Here is a 12,305-nt window from a genome sequence, read left to right on the forward strand (position 1 = left end):
TGGCGAAGTGGTGGAGGCGAAGGGTCTGGCTGGAGCAAAGACTAAATATCATGCTGTAGCCAGCTGCACCAGCTGAATCGTTTGAGTAGGGAAGTGAAAGAACAGTGAACTTCACATTCCCTGTCCAAGGAGATCATCTTCCTGCCAGTGAAGGTTTGCCTCTGGAAAGTGCAAAGTTTTCTCCTGAGACAAGTGTAAAGGGTAAAGGTAGAAGTGACAGGGCAGTACCTGACCTACTCCTCTGATACCAAATCACAGCAACCTTGCTGCAGTGGCAGGTAAAGCCAAGGTCTGCTTTGCTGCCCCATGGTTGGGAGAAAGAATACAAAGCCTTAGTTTTACGTTTATATTCACCAGAAAAAATAAAAAAAACTCACATCTTTGCTGTCCTTTTGGTAGTCACGTGCCACCAAGACCGTTGACAGTTTGTGTTCATGGCAGAAAACAAACTTTGTTGTTGTCCTGTCATGATCTTTGCCAGCATGGCTATCTCACTGTAATTTTAAGGTATCTGAGTGAGTTCTTTTGGAAGAATAAACTGATAGCCCTACCACACAGCCCACAAATTGGGAACCATTTTTACCCTTTGCTAGGCTAGTGCTTGGAGCTTCCACCACTACAGTGTGCAATTCCAGTGAAGCTATTTAACACAGAAAGCTCTAAAATACTCTGAGAAGAATCTAGATGCAGAACAGTTAGTCAATAACTTTAGCTTTCAACTGAATGGTTATTCATTACTTATCTTCAGATATTACAGCGTCGGCTAAAGACTAAAGAAAAAAACTTGCTTTTCAATCTGCTGTCTTCCAAAGAGGTTTGCTTGGAAGCTCTTGCTTTTCTTCTGGGATATTTTGTCCAGAGACTGCTTTCAAGGCCTCTATTCTATTGTTTCACCATAAAAGCTTTTCTCTAGAATAGCTTTTTTTCCTTTCTTAAAGCATAACTTTGCATTGCTCTGCTTCAGACACAAAGGTTAAGAAGCGTGTCTCAGGTCCGATGCCAGACGTGACACTCAGTCTGCCAGTGGGGTTGGCTACAGGTGGAATGAGAGGGAGGAAACAAAGTACAGCTCTACCAGAAGGTGCGAGCAAATGCTCACCTCAGGAGCTGGTCTGTCTCACTGAAGTTAGACAGGAGCTGCTCACTTCTCTGCTTCTTTGAGGTGGATGCTTGGTTCTGGCACCTGCTTTCCTCTTGGACTGAACAGCCATTCAGGATTGACTTTCCAGGCACGCTGATCTGCTAAGCTTTGGGAGGGCTGTGATAGGGTCTGGAATTTACTGGTGAAGGTAATGACAGTTTGGGATTGATTGCATCTCAGGCTTGTTGGTTTCTTATACTCATCTGTGAAAGAATTAAGCAGATGGCTTTTTTTTATTATTATTATTATGGTGGTTTTGCGTAGCAGTATAGAAAAGCACTTACAACCCAGAAAAGATCCATTTTCTTATTAATGGAAAAAAGGTAAATAATTGATAAAAAGGCAAAATTTACAATCTATAAAGCAGTACTTGCAGAACAAAGTGAAATACCAATCAGTCTTGCTATAGACATCAAGTTTCCATCCAGCACTCCTTAATGAAAATAAAATCCACTGGCCACATTTAACTAATCAAATGATAACGTGGAGCTGCAATCAGAAGTTCTACCTGAGTAGCACCTGGTGGCACAGAAAGTATTTGTCTGAGATGAGTCATCAGAACCTCTTATTTACCACACACACACACACACACAGAGTAAAAAGCATTTGTTAAACAAATAAGAGTAGAAATGGGAAAATTTATTCTGGAGACTGTTGAAAGCCTAACAGGAAAGCAGATTTTATTCTTATCAGCTGGGAAAACAATTGCAAAATATAATCTTGTTTTGCCTGGCTTTCATTTTGCTCTCTTTCTTTTAATTTTCAAGATGATACCAGCTCTGACTCCTGTGCAACTTTTTCATTTGTTTCGCAGTCTATTTTTTTCAGAAACTCTTTCACTGGCAGCTACTTTTATGTCACTTTTAATTTAAAAGGTGATGCTTAAAATCTATTCTGTGGAATCAATACAATTAGTGGCATGTTGACTGTTATTCTTTCTGGTTTTTAGTACTCTATCAGATAAATTTTACAGTCCAAACAGAGGATATGGACCTAACCAGGTCTTTTTACAGCAGACTGGAAGAAATACATTGCTAGCAATGTTACTGTGACTATATATATACTGTAATGTTAAAGGTCTATTTTAAACTGGGAGTAGTTGGTAATCAAAACAAAAGGTAAATGTAAAAAATCAGTGAATGTTAGGCGTACATAATTTGAACCTCTGCAAAGTATTTCTTAGATTATGCACCGTGCAATTGCAAAATAGAAAAGACAATCACTCGCATCAATAAGGGTTAATTTGAAAAGCTTATTCCTACTGCCTTGGCAAGTACTGCCAGCAGCAAAAGCCAAAGCAGGACCCAGTGTGCCTCAATGTGCAGCTCATTGCACTGCAGTGCTCCCAGCATCACACGCCTATCTGCGTCCAAATCAGAATACTAATCTTGAGAGTAGGGAAAGCTCCAGCAGTGTTGTTTGAATTTCATTTTACCTTAAATCTGGCGGGCAAGAATACGCATGTAAGATGTACGCTTGGCAGTGACTGCATACCGATATCAGCAAGAAAGGCATGGGCTATACAGACACTGCTGTAGGACTGCCATGCACTGGTGGTGTTCTGCTGAGGTCACTGATGTTATATACCCTCATTGGTAACAGTATAAGAAAGATGAGAATCACCTTTGCTGTAAATAAGAAACTCAGATCGTGAGTTTATGAGTTAAAAAATTGAGGAAAAAAGACTGGAGATCTCAGTCTGGCCTTGCCATGCTGAAAATGGATTAAAATTTCATTTACAATGCAGACCTTCTGCATGCTGCCACAAGCTTGGTGGCCTTTTGTTTCCAAATACTTGTTTCAGTGGTTTATCAATCCTCAAAGTATACTAAGACTGAAAGCATTTGGCTATGTATTTGAACATCACAGGGATCTATAAAATCTCCAGCCTTTTTCAACTATTAATCTAATACTTATGTGTTAGGGTGAAAATAGACTTGCAAGTCATGTTTCAGTGCCTGAGTGATTCCCACTCCAAGCAGCAAATTGGTCTTAGGCTGTTAAATTTTCCACTCTAAAAGGTCAAAGTCTGAGGATAAGAGAGGGCAGCATCGACTTTCTGGTATCCTTTATGTTGAATGGGAGTTTAGGAATTTTCAGCAGGCCCTATTAAGTCTTGACGCTATGCCAGTGTACAGCTGATAGGTGGAGAATGGTAAGGAGTAAATGCCATGATGGCAGATAGCAAAGATAGACACCTCAGAGTGAAGACATTTGGCAGTGATGCATTAAATCCTGAGAGGTACTATGCAGTAAAATGAGGTGCTTGCCATATAGACACAGGTGATGTCAACTCAGGATGAGTGTCTGTGGTATGTGGTTACCCTCAGTACACATAAGCAGCTTCAGATTTAAAAAAAAATAGTCTTTCAGTTGTTTCAGGGGTGGCGTTTCAGTTCATTTTCAGTACAAATCATACAGGTAACTGTAAGCAAGCACTGATTGATTTGGGTGAGTCAAATTTATTGGTGATATCACATGAAGTCTGTTGGCATAGTCCTGTTACCTTATGAGACCAATAGAACTGATGCAGCTCAAGGCTGCTGGAGCTTCTTCCTTATAAAAGCAGCAATATAGGTAGTTTTGGCAATCAATACTTCCCTGTCCTGCCAAGTTCTTCTGATGCCATTTCATATTCATAATACATAGGTGACTTTCTTGAGGTTTTTTTGGAATATCCAGGCTGGGAATGGACGCTGAAAAGATGGTCTGTTGAGTATGAGCAAACTGAGATCTGTCTTAACATGGAGAAATTATCTACTTTATGTGGCCAGTTGTGTTATCACTCTAAAGTTTTGTGTCATCTATTAGAATATGTATTTATCTGCATAAAATCTTATCCACTGATACCATGAAGACTGTGTTCAAACACATAGTTGATCATCCTTCTTTCTCAAAATGGTTTGAGTGATTTCTAAGTCAGGCAGTTGGATTATATCATTAATTTATTTATGAAACAAAAATAACTTCGATCACAGCTAAGTAGGTCTGATTCAAAATACCAGGCAATAACCAAGAACTATACAATGAGGAATTGCTCCTGCATTATTTAAAAATGCTTTAAAATATTTTTATTCTTTCTGTTTCAGCCCTAAACAGAGATGGGAGGTCTATCTGGAAATCCATTCTAAATTGCTGAGGATCAGTACCGTCACTCTGTGCAAACTGAAAATGTGAGGAATTGATTAAATTTGCATCACTTATATAAATTTCCCCTGGGAGGACATTCTTTCTGACATTTTCTGCCTGGACCAACCACAGTGAGAGCGGTATTACTACAGAGAGGTGATAGCAGATGTTGTTAGGGACAGAAGGTTACTTCAGGCACTTCATAGCCATGGAGTTCCTTCCTGCAAAGAAAAAGCAGATTATATGTATCTTAACAGTGTGAATCATTAGTGTGCACCCATCCCTTGATCATACAGAAGAATACTCCAGTCCATAGCACTGTTATTTATGCTTTATCGAATCTGTACCTTTTCTCTGAGGAGTGTTAAATAAATATATTTCTACCCACACTACGAAACTTACTGAAGGAATTCTAGTACATAATGATTACATGACAAGTTCCTTACTTAAAAGAACTATGCAGGTCCAGGATTTCTGATATATTCTGACTTTTAAAGTGATCTTTGATAACCTACCTCTAACACAAGAATGTATTAGATGACATTTCTTATTTTCAGTGCCATATAGTACTCTTATTGATGGATATCCACTCAAAGGGCAAGACAGCAGGGCACAAGAATCCAGGAAATTTTTGGAGTTTAGATACAGTCCTTTAATACAGATGCTGGATGCATCAAGCATTGGAGGTGCCTGTTGGATTCCTTACTCACGGATAAAAAAGTACTGGCTGAAGATGTGATACTCAATGACAACCTTGGCCATGATCAGGGAATTGGACTAGATGATCTTTTGAGGTCCCTTCCAATCCCAAACATACTGTGATGATTACCACAAGAGGACAGAGCTTGAGGTTCCTTCCACATTGGAAAGAAAGGGGAAACTGGGCAGCTACCTGCTGCTCAGCCTAATCTCAGTCTCCAGAAAGCTTATGGAGCAAATCCTCCTGGAAACCACATCTAGGCACATGAAGGTCTACAACTCAGTATCCCACAGCATCTTCCTAGGAACTCGGCGAGGCACAGACTATAGAAGCAGACTGCTAGGTGGCGGAACAATGGCTGGATTACAAGGCTCCAAGGTTTGTGATCAACGGTACACAGTCTAACTGTCTTCCATAATATACTCCTGCAAAAGCTGGTAGCCCATGGCTTGGACAAGTGTACTCTATGCTGGGTTAAGAACTGGCTGGAGGGCCGGGCCCAGAGAGTGCTGGTGAATGGGGCTGCATCCAGCTGGCGGCCAGTCACTAGTGGTGTTCCCCAGGGGTCAGTGTTGGGTCCAGTCCTGTTTAACATCTTTATTGATGATTTAGATGAGGGGATTGAGACCATCATCAGCAAATTTGCTGATGACACCAAGTTGGGAGGGAGTGTCGACCTGCTGGAAGGCAGGAGGGCTCTGCAGAGGGATCTGGATAGACTGGAAAAATGGGCTGATTCCAATAGGATGAAGTTCAATAAGACCAAGTGCCGGGTGCTGCACTTTGGTCACAACAACCCCCTGCAGCGCTACAGGCTGGGCGCAGAGTGGCTGGAGAGCAGTCAGACAGAAAGGGACCTGGGGGTACTAATTGACAGGAAGCTCAACATGAGCCAACAGTGTGCCCAGGTGGCCAAGAAGGCCAACGGTATCCTGTCCTGTATCAAAAACAGCGTGGTCAGCAGGACAAGGGAAGTGATCCTTCCCCTGTACTCTGCATTGGTGAGGCCACACCTGGAGTATTGTGTTCAGTTCTGGGCCCCTCAGTTCAGGAAAGACATTGAAGTGCTGGAGCGGGTCCAGAGAAGAACAACACGACTGGTGAAGGGACTTGAACATAAGAACATGGGGAGAGGCTGAGGGAGCTGGGCTTGTTTAGTCTAGAGAAGAGGAGGCTTAGAGGTGACCTCATCACTCTCTACAACTACCTGAAGGGAAGTTATAGCCAGGTGGGGATTGGTCTCTTCTCCCAGGCAGTTAGCAATAGGACAAGGGGGCATGGGCTTAAGCTCTGTCAGGGGAAATTTAGGCTGGATATTAGAAAGAAGTTCTTTACAGAGAGAGTGATCAGGCATTGGAATGGCCTGCCCAGGGAGGTGGTGGACTCGCCGTCCCTGGAGGTTTTTAAACTGAGATTGGACATGGCACTTAGTTCCATGATCTAGTCAGTGGACTGAACTTGGACCAAGGGTTGGACTCGATGATCTCTGAGGTCTTTTCCAACCCAGTCGATTCTGTGATTCTGTGATTCTGTGATGGCCAGTCACTAGGTGTGTCCCACAAGAGGGACCTGAGGCCAATAACAGGATCAATACTGGTTAATTCCTACTAAAGATGTAGGCAAGAAGACAGCATGTACCCTTAGGAAGTCTGCAGCTGATCACCAGCACATTGGTGGTAAGATGGAGAGGTGAGGGAAGACAGTCAATGCACTGAAGGGCTGGACAGCCTTTCAGATGGGCCTCAACAGGTTGCCAGAAATGTCATGAAGCTCAAGAGAGAAAAATGCAGAGTCCTGGGGCTCTGAAACGCAGGTACTGCAGAGTCCTGAGGCTGGGGCTGGGCTGGCTGAAGAGAATCACTGCAGGAAAGAACTTTCAGGTCCTGATGGCAGCAAGTGAAACAGCCATGAGTAGTGAGCCCATATGATGATGGAGGATCATCCTTTATTGGGCAGTATTATTGCACCATGGCCAGGGCAAGGGATGGTATTATTGCTCCCTGCCTGGGAATTGTGTGACTATGCCTGGAAAACTGCATCTGGCTTTGGGGTTCCTCAGTACAGAGAGAAAAGCAAAAAAATAGAAAGTGTCTCAATGGGATACCAGGATGTTTTTTCTGACATCTAGTCAAGGAAGGAACCTGTTCTTATTTGGCTTGATGAAAAGAAGGCTACAGAAGGATCTAATTTCAGTCTTCAGTCACAAAAAAAAGACAGCTCTACTCTTCTTTGGAGGTGCACTAGGTGAGACCGAGAGGCTATAAATGAGTTGCAAGAAAAAGGAGATTGGAGCAAAACTGTATCTGCTACTTCTAAACCACTAGTGACATCTAGTTTCCAAAAAAAATACCAGCGGCTATACTAGCACTGCAACTTAGAAAAATGCATCAGATTATGTTTATGATGCTACAGGTTCAGTAATTTGAAGGTGCTGGATAGCATAACCCATAAGTAATAGATCCTGACAATAAAAATGCGTCCATTAAATCTCTGCTCCAATAAAGGACACAGAGTTTGCAGGTGTGGCCTCTCAGTAGAAGACACTGATGCTGTAACATATGAGAGACATTTCCATGTCTTCGTCAGCGCTATCAGGCTGAATCATTCTTTTCTAATTAAGGATTGACTGCCTGATCATCCACAATCTGTGTGATGTGCACTGAGACAACCTTTGGGGTGCTACCATCTGGCTCCTCAGGTGGGAAATCTTGGACTCAAATTGGAAGCAGGTTACCCACATGCAACTCCTACTCTCACAGGCAAAAGGCATGCAATTGAGACAGGTCTGGCTTGAGCTGCTCTGCTTAGAGTATTTCAAAGACACTAGAGTACTGGGAAGGCTGTGAGCCTTCTTTCCTTCATGCTGACCCCAGTTCAAGTTAAAACAAAGGCAAAGTGACTGGCCACTCTGGGCCCTGGAATACTGCCAAGGAACAGCCAGGTTCTCCTTTTTGGGACAAGAGCAAATCTCTGGAAAACATGTTCATTTGGAAATTCTGCTTGTTGGGGACAGAAAGTAACAGGTGACACAGCATACAGGTTCAGATGACAATGCCTTTGCGCAGCCACAGTCTCCCAGAGTTGATAGAGCACTCTTGGGTACAGCATCCTTACCTCACTTCTGAATTTTTCAGCCTTCTGCTCACCATTTCCCAAAAGAAATATCAATCACACTCCTATAGAAACGAGGGGAATTTACCCTAACTGGGCAGCAGCTGTGGCCAGATGTGACAGGACAGGAGAGCCACCTAGCAACAAAGCATATGGTGGCCCTGACCACTACTAGACCATGAAAGCATGTCTGGTCACCACTTTACAATCAGCAGACATCTGAAGAAACACGGACTTTCCATTGCATTCACAGCTGACTCTTGCATACAACTGCTTCTCCATCGCCAATTCTGACTACATTTTGAGTCATATATGACAAAATGATGCCACAGAAAATGAGCACAGCAGCAGACCACGTCACTAACAACAACTGGCAAAATCAGCGTGCTTGAGTCATGTTCCTGAAGGCGTTGTAAGAGCAAACTACATGCCTGCGCAATTTTTCTTCTACATAGCCTCTCCTCATTTATTGCTCTTTCCTCAAAAAGCTCAAAAACACAGTTTTGAGGTGAACAAATAAACATGCCTGTGGAACAGCCACCTATCACTCTGGCAATTCCCAGTGTGATTTTAGTGTAAGGAAGGTAGAAGAGCTAGTATGCCTCAAAAAAATACATGGATTTTAATTAGGGACCCCTCATACATTTGGGGAAACTGGTTACTGAAGTAATTGATGTTTTTGATGACATAACCGGTGGCTAGCATGTAGAAAGTATGGCTGTTGGTTGTGTGGTGACAATTTTCATGGTAGGTTTTTGCATTCCACTCTGCCTGCTTGTTGATCAGTAGGAGTTTGGGGGTAAGAACCCTTCAGAAGACAACAAGTACCCTCTGTGCTGAAGGATGATGCTGACACACAAGTTAACCTAAGGTGCTCTACATGATAAGGAAATAAATTGTGTAGCTGGACAACCTATCATGCTCTGCAGATCCAACTGACACAAGCCAAGCAAACTAAGCCCTACAGTGTAGATTTGTACTTGCAATTGTACAAGTACAAAACCATGTTGTACAAATACGTTGTACAGAAAATGTCAATAGAATACTATATAGACATAGTCTAGAGCACTAGTGCACCATCCTCCTGCTCAAAGCAGGGTCACATGTGAGGTCAGACCACAGTGCTCAGTGCTTTATCTAGCCAAGTCTAGAAAATCTCCAAGGATGGAGACTGCACAACCTTTTTGGGCAACCTGTTTCACTGTCTGACTGTCCTTGTGGTGAAAAAAAATATTTTTCTTTATATCTAGTTGGAACTTTCCATTTCAGTTTATGACCATTGCTTGGCAGCCTCTCATCATGCATGTCCGTGAATGGCTCCTTTTTCTCAGTAACCTCCTTGTAGGTATTGGAAAGCTACCACTTGGTTGCCCCAAAGCCTTAACTTCTCCACGTTAAACAAGTCCAGTTTCTACTGTATCTCCTTCTGGGTTCTGTGCTCCAACCATCTGACCATCTAGTTGGCTTTCTGCTGGACTTGCTCAGGTTTAGAAAGATTTTTTCTGTACTAGGGGAGACCAAAACTGAATGCACTATTCCAGATGTGGTTTAGTGAATGCTGAATAAAGGTGAATAATCATTTCTTTCAACCCTCTGGCTATGCTTGTGGCAGTACAGCACAGTGTGCTGGCAGCTGCTGTCTCCAAAGCAGTGAGCTGGGTACACAGTAACAAAAATACAGTGCCTCCTTCCTACAGTTGAGTGGTTTCTGGGACATCATAATGGTGAATTAGCCCATCGCCTTTGATTTAAAGTCAAATTTAAATTTGTATTTTCAGAAATTTCAAGAAGGTTCTTCACACCATATCAATACATTGCAGAGTTTTCCTTTTCCTTGCAAAGATAACATTATTTATTGTTAGGAATGTGCTTTATTACTTTTATGCTGTGACTAAGAGTTATATACACTCTAGGGCACATATTAATGATCCATTAATATATTGCTCAGATGTTTAAAATCACTCAGCCCAATATTTCATGCCTTTCTGCACACCTGAGTTAATACATACCCTGGAGTGCTTTCTTGCCTAGTTACAGCACCCTCTCTGCTAAGGAAAACTGGGACTTGATTGTATCCATATATTAATCACAGTGTATGCTTACATAGTATGACTTCACTTAATAGAGTAATGATGAAGAAGCCGGATGTACATAACTGTCTGGCTGAATGCCTGACTTAGGAAAAAGAGAAGGTTTTCTACAAACATCTTTACATCTCCACAGAGGGCCAAAGAAATCACAGAAATGCTAGAGATGGCTTTTTTTTTCAGATTGCACAATCTATCTTTCTGCATAAAATATGGGAAGGCCTTGCTGGATCATATATATGTATCTCAGTAAGTGGTTTTTGCTAATCTCCTAAGTAACAAATAATTTCTGCCTTTAATGAATTACATTAAAAGGTGAAGTGCTTAGTGGCAGGAACTCATGTAAAAGAACCATTATTCACCCTGAGGTTTTTGGCTGCAGTAGGCAGCTTCTGTAAGTGACTTCAATGGGCTTCTTCCTTCCATTTAATCTTTTATTCTCTGCCTGCAGGACTTTGCACTGATTCAAGTCAATATTTATTTATTTATAATTTCTGCCAGAGATGTGCCCTCTTGTTAAGCAGGTGTCAAATGGGATTTAATGTTTCTGAAGAAATGCCTCTCAGTCAGGAATCCTTTTACAGCTTTATTTCAGGGTCTTCTTTTTGTGCTTCAACATTTTTCATGCCCTTACTGGGATGTGGAAGTAGGATCATTTACACAGAACTGGGTCATGAGATGCATAAGCATGTTGTGAGAGAAGGAAAAATATTGTTAAGTATGACACTGCAGAAATTGTTACACTGGATGGACTGGACACTTGAAACAATAAAAAAGAACTGATATGCCAGTGTTGTATTTTTGAGATTCAGGTAGCAATTACTGTGCTGACTAACACAAATTCTTAGAGGTGAAACCAGACTAGAGAAACCTCAGTTCTCCTTTACTACTCTTGCATGTCCTGAGTGGGACTATTTGAGAATGAGCTAAAAGAGGTAAAAATGACAAAAGGCCAGTCTCATACAGAGAAAGATGTTGTCTGTTCTGAAGCAAGCGCTAGTTTCAGCTCAAATCCCACCCAGCCAATGAGCAATGTTTAGTAAACCAAGTGGTATATTTAATTTTACAAAATAAGCATATTTTCACTGTATATTTGTCGCAAGCTTGCTTTCTTGTTCGGAGAACAAATGAAAGGATCTCTGATCTGCATGTGAAACATTTCATGTTCCTGGGCCTTCTAAACAACTTGAATGTTTGGTGTTCTGAATGATATCAGAAAGGTATCTTAAACTAATTGGCACACAGACTTTTGGTTGTTTGTCTTAATTAACATGCACAATACCAGTTCATAATAATCTATAATATTAATGGTCAATCCTTAACTTTAGCATTAGCATGATTTTACTTCTGTGCTGTTTTACTGCTCTATGTGGCAGTGTAAAAGAAGGGTACCTAAATAATTCCACTGAAGCACAGGATTTTACAAAGGATAAATAAATCATCCAGTTACATCTATGGCCTTCAAGAGAAAATTACTTCTAAAGGTGACAGCTGTTTGGGGGGAGTACCAGACTGGAGTGCCCTGGAGGAAACATGCAAAGTTAAAATTGACTCTGAAACTAAGACATGTTCACATTATCAAACTATGCAATTAGATACATAGGCTTGGTGAAGAGCAAAGTAGTCATGTGTTGGATGTTTTTAACATAGTCTAGACCTCTTGGTAGAGTGATGTTCTGTAGAGCAATAGTGGCCAGTTCACACTGAACTACACGATGACTGGGGTACATACAATGACCAGTTTCACTACGGCTTTGCCCATTTTGCCTCTCTGAGTGCTCTTCTAACCAGCACAAACTGGCACCTTTGCCATTCCTTTGGCCCCATCTGAAATATGAGAAATAGAGACTTGGTATAGATAATCTGCCTTATCCATCTTGATGCTGATCTCATTTAAAATTTTGTCTTTTCTTGCCAGTTTCAGAGAAAATATCTAAACCTGTTATCTTTTGTTATCTTTTAAATGCTTAGTGATAAAAAAGATCACAGAAACATTTTGGTTGGAAGAGACCATCAAGATCATCAAGCCCAACTGTTAACCCAACATTGTCATTAAACCATGTCCCTAAACTCCCATTCCATGCTCCTATCTTGTGGTGGTTTCATTTTGATGGCACCTCCAAGAGCAGCAGGAGGT

This window comes from Columba livia, chromosome 2 (assembly GCF_036013475.1).
Source record: "Columba livia isolate bColLiv1 breed racing homer chromosome 2, bColLiv1.pat.W.v2, whole genome shotgun sequence".
NCBI lineage: Eukaryota > Metazoa > Chordata > Aves > Columbiformes > Columbidae > Columba > Columba livia.